An 8,724-nucleotide genomic window follows, 5' to 3' on the forward strand; every position below is an offset into this window, starting at 1 on the left:
TGCGTCCTTCACGACCTCTGGTGGTTCATTTATTAAGTTGGACAGCGCGGGCAGAATTTTTTTTAGCTCTCAAATGTTCCGAAAACAGACTTTGAAGTTCTAAAGGCAGACTTGAATTTCGTTTCATTATTCAGTGCTCTTTCTTTGAAGGTTTCTTTGTGAAATGGAATTTGATTATTCCCATTTTCTTCCTGATCTAGAGGCTCATATTTTCCATATATGTAACGTATAACTGCAGTCGCCATCAAAAAAGAAATGCAGCATAATCTCAAGTGATGAACACTAACTCCATGATTAACTGATGATTTACCGATGTCCATTATTAACTGCGCTGTAGATGAAAGTGTCGTCGATGAACACTGGTCGGTAGATCCTATGGTGACCAAATGGTTCTTTTTTCAGATTTAGCTTGTACATGTAGGCCCCTCCTAACCCCTCTGCATACTCCGCCTCCACGCGGGTCGCACACCAAACCTGTGTCAGGTTAGGTTAAGGTCTAAGTTTCATTTCTTTGAACTGTACCCTGGGGCTGGTCCTCTCCCCCAGTTCGGTTGAGATGATCTACCTGCACAGCTGCTCTAACAACGTGGTCCTTTATAGACTTACTTCGCCTCCAGGCGATCATAGAAGGGTTTTGTGGGAATTTTACTCAGGAAGGATGTTCACTGTACGTTTCCCTCATCCATGTCCATACTTCCTGGAGTTTTATCTTAAGCTGTGCTGCAAGGCCAGGGAAAAGGGGTGGGAGGCTACATCTCTTGTCTTCCACTTGTGTTCTAGGTCTGAGTAGCTCCGCCCTTGTTTTTTCTCCGAGTTTCTCCTGGGCCGCATGTATTATTGTCTCTGGGTAGTCTCTGTTCCTGAACATATCCCATAGGTCATCAAGCTGGGGATATAGCGTCTCTTTGCTGTTAATTAATCTGCTTGAGTGAGTCCAAGTGAGTAAGGTAGCGATTTCTTCAAGGCTAGTGGTTGGCTCGAGTCTAATTCCAGATACGTGTGAAGGCTAGCCGGTTTATAGTATGCCTTCGTATGCAGATCCCTGGTTAGTTGGTCTATATACACTGTTGTATCTAGGAAATTTATCGTGGAGTCAGTGTGTTCGAGGGTAAACTTAAGGTTCTCATAAACTGTATTTGACCATGAAAAGAAACCTAGGCACGGGAACCGTCCTCCATTATTCCGAAGCTGTCGTCTATGTAACAAATATACCGCCGGTCCGTCCTTCCTGTGGGATAGTTTCCTCTCAAACACTACATGCACAAATATTTCAGCGATTGCCACACTACTGGATGCTCTTATCGCTGTACCCTTGTTTTGCCGGTATGCTCATCCTTTAAATTGCAAAAGGGTGTCTCATCACATGGAGGATGGCCTCCTACAGAGTTTTTCGAGGGGTCCTCCATACTCCTGCGTCTCTAAGTTTCTCTGATTCTTGCTTTGTTATCTGTAAAAAAAAAAAAAAAAAAGTTGCTACCACATTTGCAGCTTCTCTGTGGTATGCTCGGGTAGAGCGATACCACATCCATGGAAAAAAGGCGGGCCCCTCTTGAGACGGGGCCTCTAATTTCTGCAATTTTCTTGAGGAAATCCGTCATATCTTTGATTCTTTCTGGTAGTAGACGTAGTAAGGGGTTCAGGAGGGCGGTGCAGATCCAGTCTACTGGCCTTGTTGGGGCCTGGCAGCTGCTCAGAACCCGTCTCCCTTGCCACGTTCCTGTTTCTTCTAGTGCTTTATGGATCTTTGGTAAAAGGTAGAGGTGGGGAATGATGGATTCAAAGGCTAGGAAGAAATCTCTCGCCCCTGCCTGCACGAGTCCTCCTTTCCCGTCCCCAGTCTTGTTCTCGAACAGCTTCAGGACTATCCTTTTACTCCTCGTTTGGGCGTTTCTAAGTGCCGCATCCTGGTTGTGTATCTGTTTGTAGGCTGCAGTGTCTGCCAGGTGCCTCTTCATCTCGTTCCTGTAGTTGTCCTTCCTCCAGGCGACGACAGCACCTCCCTTATCCGCCGGCTTTATCACAATATCCGTGCGTCCTTTCAGCGTTGATAGGGCGTCCCTCTCCTCCCTTGTGAGATTGCAGTTGCGTCGTCGTTCCGCACCGCGCTTGAGGTCTACCTTCATTTGCTGGATTACCAGTTTAAGGCCTAGGTTGTAGTTTGGGCACTGGACTGGTTTGTCGAGATGGAGGTACCTAAAAGAGAGCGAGAGTTTAGTTTTTAATTGCTCCCTGTGACTTACCTTGCTCCGGCCGGAGGTTGCTCCAAACTTGGTTGATACTAGTTTCCAAGTTGTTGCAAAATATCGATAAATGGATCTGAGGAGGGGGGGGGGGTGTAACGAGTCACTTACGAGCCTGGCCCGAGAACGGTATGCCGGAAACGAGCATTTGGCTTTTAAGAGGACAGGCTGCATTACTAATTTCAAGTCGTCAATGAAGTGGCAGAGTTCACCCAGACATGAAATTTACCATCTAGACCCGCATGGAGGAGCTTCCCTTACTAAGTACTTATGTATATATATTGTATACATGTATAGACTGAGAAAGACTCCTATAAAGGTTTATTACAAGGACTCAAGCCTTCACTTTTATATGCATCCTACCACCCGGTTTCTCTGAAGTGACCCATCTTTCTCCGAGAATCTGAGTCAAAGGTATATTTAGTGACCAGAATAATCTGGGGAAAGCCTTGTAGGAGCTCTGGGGCGTCCTTAAAGTAAGAGGCTGCCCAGAATATACCATAGGAGAAGCTGCCAAGAAACTGGCTCCTCTCCAGCAACAAAATATTGTTCGGGAACAAACATCCAGTCAATAGAGGATAGTTCTAAGTTATATATTCCTACAGCTTCAGGAAGCATCCGAAAGGAAGTTAACAAGCTCTAGTCTTGGATGAAGGAAACGATCGGCGAACTTCCGACCTAGAACTTGCTTCCTTCGGAGCCTTCTTTGTTAGCTTGGAGAAAAAATGGAAGTAATTAGTGTCCTGCTCTTAAGGCCGTTATCTGTGGTCATGGAAGCTCCGCCAATTATATAATATTTTCTTCCCCAATCAAAAGATACTTTGCAGTTACAAATCAGTAACACAACGTTACCCCGTTCCGGAGACCCAGAAACGTTCACCTTAACACTTCACAGGTCCTGCCGCCTGATCACAATATTTGTCGATTTGCAGAATTGCTACAGCATTCAAGGGCTACCAATACCTTGTGCACGATGCAGATGATGGCAACGTAGCTGCAAGTGCTCAGCCTCCCGAAACTGTCCGACGGTATATTCAGCTTGCTAGGTTTAGCCCCGGTACTTTCCCCTCACGCTAAAACTTTCTTCTTGCCAGTCTCCCCTAATCCCAGCAGATGTATCACCCTCTTGGGTATTTTCATATATATATATATATATATATATATATATATATATATATATATATATATATATATATATATATATATATATATATATATATATATATATATATATATATATATATATATATATGATTGGACTGGTGGGATAGAAGACAGACTAACAAATATGGACGGAGAGGAGGGGATTGAAATGTAACCGAAATTGTTAGCTTAACATTAACTATATAATAAACCACAACTAAATGTTAAAATTAAGGGCCTGAAGAATGGTTTATCACTCTGAAGTGGTTAACGCATAGAGTACTTTAGACTATAACTATTAGAGGATCACTGCTTCAAGGCATAGTGTGTAAACTATTAAAATTATTAAACGTAGTTCCTTCACCTATTGTACTTGGGTGGGAATATGTATCTACTACATAATGACCAACTGCGATTCGAGAGAAGTTTTTCCAAGTAACTTTAATCCCTCCATACCTGCAGTAGCGTTGTAAGCGACCAATTTCTTGGGGTCTGGTTGACCATACCTGCAGTGCCGTTGTACTGATGCACCCTCGTACATACCTGAAATGTCACATTAAATATATAAAAATACTAAATTGGACATCTTGTAAAGGTTGAGAAACATCCCGCAAGACAATCACTTGGGTCAGATTTCATCTAAATTGCTGACTTACCACCGAATGGTAAAACGCAATCTCAGACTTTAATCATCCACAGCCCGTTCTCAACACAACGTCCAAGTGATCGTCAACCCGGCAACCAAGTAAGTAATTATCAAAAGAAGGCACCAAACCGGGAAGGCTATGTAGCACCATAAAATGTGCGGGATAATCAGAGGGCGCTAAATATCACCAATTATGCCAATACGAGAACAGAAACACACAAGGCGAACGATATCAAAAGAATCAGAGTCACCAAGAATAATATCGAGAGAAGCGACCTCGGGGGACAGTCGGAAAAAAAGAGACACGCTCGTCCCGAAAATCAGGACATTCAACAAGGATATGCACGACCATAAGAGGGACAATGCAATTAGGACAATAAGGAGCAGGGCGGCGCTCTAAGTGACCATGAGTGAAACGAGTTTGGCCAATACGCAATATCGCCAGGGCCGTTTCCCATCGCCGGTTAAGGAGGTAGGACGGTTAAGAGTACAACTTAAGAGAACGTAGTTACCAGTAACAGACGACCAACAAGCATGCCAACGGGTAAGGATGGGGGAATGGATAACCAGGTAAAAACGTCTGAATAAGGAATTGCTTTACGAGAGATGGGACTAAGAACGGACAGCTTTCCTGGCAGCAGCATCCGCACGCTTATTTAAATTGACACCAATATGACTGGGACCTCAACAAAACTCAGCCAACTTAAATTTACTGTGAACAAGAAACAGCCAATGTTCGATCTCGACAACCATTGGATGAACCAGATTAAAGGGCCCGAGAGCCATGAGGGCACTACATGAGCCCGCACTGACAGGCAGCGGGGAGAGTTAATAGACGGAGGAGAAGGACGGGAAGGAGGATCGGAGGGAGACGAGGAAGAAGACAGGAGACATGACAGACCAGGTAGAAAGAAGGGAAACCCCAGACAGAGGACCAGGAGGGGGATCCTTCGGTACAGAACTCAAAGAAACAGAGGAGGGGGCAGTGGGCGTATCAGGGTCCAAGGCACGGAAACGGCCGAGTCTGAGGAAGGTGGGAAGGACGAGGAGAGGAATAGTGCAACACGCGAGCATAAGGCGGGAGCCGGCAAACATGGCGCCTCACATGAAAAGATAAATGCTCCCGGTGCTTCAAGTTGAGGACACCTACCTCAAACTTGTAATGGATACACGCACGGGAGAAGGTAGGATGGGCCTCACAGCAGTTTACGCTGCGAGCCTGGGGAGAAGTGCACTCCGACTTATGATTGACTTTCGCCCCAACACAAAGGACAGAGAGAGCGCCCCAGAGCAGTGGAAGGCACCATGTGTAAACCCCCAGCACTTGTTACAGAGCCTAGGAGAAGGAATATACTCCTGGACAGAGCACCTGGCACCAGCAAGAATGACAGAAGGTGGAAGGGTCCTACCATCAAAGGTAATCTTCACAACCCGAAGGGGTTGACGGCGACGACCACGAGGGGACGAGTAAACGTGTCAACCTGGAGGACAGAATGGCCTTGGGCATCGAGGATATGCCGAATATCATCGTGGCAGTCCTGCAGATTAAAAAACACCGGTAGCAACATGGGGCAGTAGAAGAATAGTGCCAACACTGGCTTTCAACCGAGCGTTCTTCGAGACCCGAACAGGGGTCACGCCAAGGCAGGATAGGGCAGCCAAGTGGGAAGCTGCATCCCGAGAAGGAGCAGCAAAGACACGTGTACCGAGACGAGTGGAGTTGAAGGTAAGAGGCATCCACAGAATCAACAAGTTGCTGTGGGAGGGAGAAGTCGTCAGGAGGCGTAGAATCAAGAGGGAGGAGATCAAGGAATTTGGCTCATGAAGCGTGACCAAACAAGGCCTGATACGCATCAGTACGGAAAGGGATTGAGCGAGTGCGGCCGTGGCGCAGACGGCGTTGAGAACCCCCAGAGAGAGGGGTGAAAAGACGCAGTAGTCACAACGAGAGACTTAGCTGCGCAGGGACGAAGTGGTCACCACTGGGGGCTTGAGGCTAGACACAACCACAGAGGAGGGAGGGGAGCCGAGGGAAGCAGTCAGGAGGGTCAAAGGAGGAGCAAGGTCGGGGTCCAACACAGTGGGGGTTACAGAGCTCTGTCTTCCAATACAGTCCGACTCGGGGGCTTGGTCGCCCACCTCACGAGCCTGAAAGAGTACAAGAGAAACATTCAACGACAAATACGAAGAGAATTTCATCCACGAATGTGCACCATACCCACCATGGAGCCACAATTAGAGGCAGGACACCCAACTAGAAGTTATCGCCGATCATGCCAGGGTATGACTGTCGGTCGTGAGTATACTCGTTGTCGGTCGTGAGTATACGCCCGACAAACGCCACCTTAAGAACCGTCAGTTCGTCCCGACCGGGTTCAGTGACAAAAAGGGGATTGACAATAAAAGGTTCCCCTCGCTCGAGACGTTGGGTACTACAGTTCTATGGGTGCAAGAGTATGCCTCCTCAAGCTCCCGGACGTCAAAATAGAAGAAGTGCAAAGGAATAACCAAAATAAGCAAAAGGTCGGCAGGAAACCACAAGCAGATAAGAGAAGAGGGGGGAGAAAAACGAAGCAGAAGGAAAAGGAAAAATCATTCAGCACAATTAGAGAGGACAGCAGCAGGAGCACAAGGCCACAGAAGGACATAGGACTGTCCCAAGGAGCATCACACTTTGGCAGCCGCCCACCAAGCCCCCCCCCCCTCACGGCAACAACGAGCGAAACAGGGAGGGGGGGCCCGGCAACCAAACATGATCTATCTTGAGGTTATCGGGAGATGATTTCGGGGCTTTAGTGTCCCCGCTTCCCGGTCCTCGACCAGGCCTCCACCCCCAGGAAGCAGCCCGTAACAGCTGACTAACACCCAGGTACCTATTTTACTGCTAGGTAACAGGGACAAAGGGTGAAAGAAACTCTGCCCATTGTTTCTCACCGGCGCCTGGGATCGAACCCAGGACCACAGGATCACAAGTCCAGCGTGCTGTCCGCTCGGCCGACCGGCTCCCATTATGATCGTGAAGACTGAGTACCCAAATGAGCCACACACACATTAGAAAGAACAATTTTAGCATCAGAGTAGTTAGTAAATGGAATGCACTAGGAAGTGATGTGGTGGAGGCTGACTCCATACACAGTTTCAAATGTAGATATGACACGAGCCCAGTAGGCTCAGGAATCTGTACATCAGTTGATTGGCGGTTGTGAGGCGGGACCAAAGAGCCAGAGCTCAACCCCTGCAAACACAACTAGGCTAGTACAACTAGGCGAGAACATTTAACTTGTCCTCAGTCTATGCTCGTTCCTGCACCGACCCACAACAGTTTACATTTTAGCACTGTACTTAAGAGTTTTTGATTTGTGACCTATTATATATTATTTATTAGGGGAGGGAGACATTTTGTAATACACTCACGTGCTATTGTTTCCTTCAACAACTATCAGACCTATACACAATTTAAATATACATTAATATTTACTTATATTGGACAATATAGTACTTTGTTATACAGGACGTTAATGTTAATTATGGCGTTTCTGGGGTTGGCTGCAGCGTGAACGACACTGACTCAGGATGGTTAGTTTCATTCACATAGGATGGTCCGGGGGGGGGGGGGTATGTGACGCTTGCTAGATTAAAAGTCTTTGGCCCATATTTCAAGGATTGAAATCCGATAGTTCACAAGAAACATAACTGCTTGAATTTAACTATAATTTTTTAAACTTTTTTCACCTACTTTTTTATCAAGCAGTAAATTTCACTACAAGTTGACACTCTAGCAGCTGTTGTGGAACAGTATTACATAGCAATCGTTTTAAAGTAGAATTTTGTTTTAATAATCATCGAAAGTCCTAATACAGATAAAAGTCTACTAATAAACAAGTATATTTCTCAATATCATTATATTTACAAATGAGTAAACCAGAGCTAATTGAATTACTTTAAATAAAGCCTTAACATCTTTTAACTATTCTTATTTAGACAATCAGCAAATATAGACTATTCTACCAACAGAACACAGTGATAAAACAACTGATCATCTAGAGTAACTTGCCTGTAAGCCTGACGCAGGTAACCTCATGCACAGGACTGTCCAGGTGACTAATTTAGTAAAACCAATGAGGCGGGCGCTGAGCAGCACCTCTCCCCACGCCGGCCCGCGCCACACTGCCCGCCGCGCCTCTTGACTAGCTTGGCCTGATGGGTCAACTACCTGTGACGTCATTCACCTCACCTGACATGAGGCCGCCTCACACACAAATAATTCACAAGTCACTTCCACAATATTAATAGAGAGTTTATTTCTATTAATGTGAAGTATGAGCAAGTGTCAGTATGTATTAAAAGCACATACTTCACTACTGGACATTAAACCCACTACCACACCCACCTAGTAGCTTGGAAGCTCCATAACGCCTTCTGTAACTATTTCGGCCAGGGGCCAGGTACAGCAACCTGTTACGGTGCTCAGCGTTCTGTATGTATATATATGCATTTACTGTGTGGCTGTAGGGTCGAACTCTTACCTCGTGGACTCCACCTTTCTAATTTTCGGGTGTCTAATTTACCGATTAAAGACCTATTTTTTCTCTGTCATATCAACTACATATACACCTCCTACCTACAGAAGGCTGCTAGCAAGGCTCCTAGACCCTCGCGATATAAACATTCTTAGACTATTGTACCGTCTTCTTT

General features: G+C 45.9%; 1 long non-coding RNA gene across 1 annotated transcript; it reads right to left on the reverse strand.

Moving 5' to 3' along the window:
• Nucleotides 1-861: 861 nt before the first annotated feature.
• LOC138363877 (uncharacterized) lies at nt 862-8,221 on the reverse strand. Its single transcript, XR_011228218.1, has 2 exons — nt 8,084-8,221; nt 862-2,193 (listed from the first exon to the last, which is right to left on the reverse strand). It is a non-coding gene; the product is annotated as an uncharacterized lncRNA (long non-coding RNA).
• Nucleotides 8,222-8,724: the final 503 nt, after the last annotated feature.

The sequence above is a fragment of the Procambarus clarkii genome, chromosome 12 (genome assembly GCF_040958095.1).
Source record: "Procambarus clarkii isolate CNS0578487 chromosome 12, FALCON_Pclarkii_2.0, whole genome shotgun sequence".
Classification (NCBI taxonomy): Eukaryota; Metazoa; Arthropoda; class Malacostraca; order Decapoda; family Cambaridae; genus Procambarus; species Procambarus clarkii.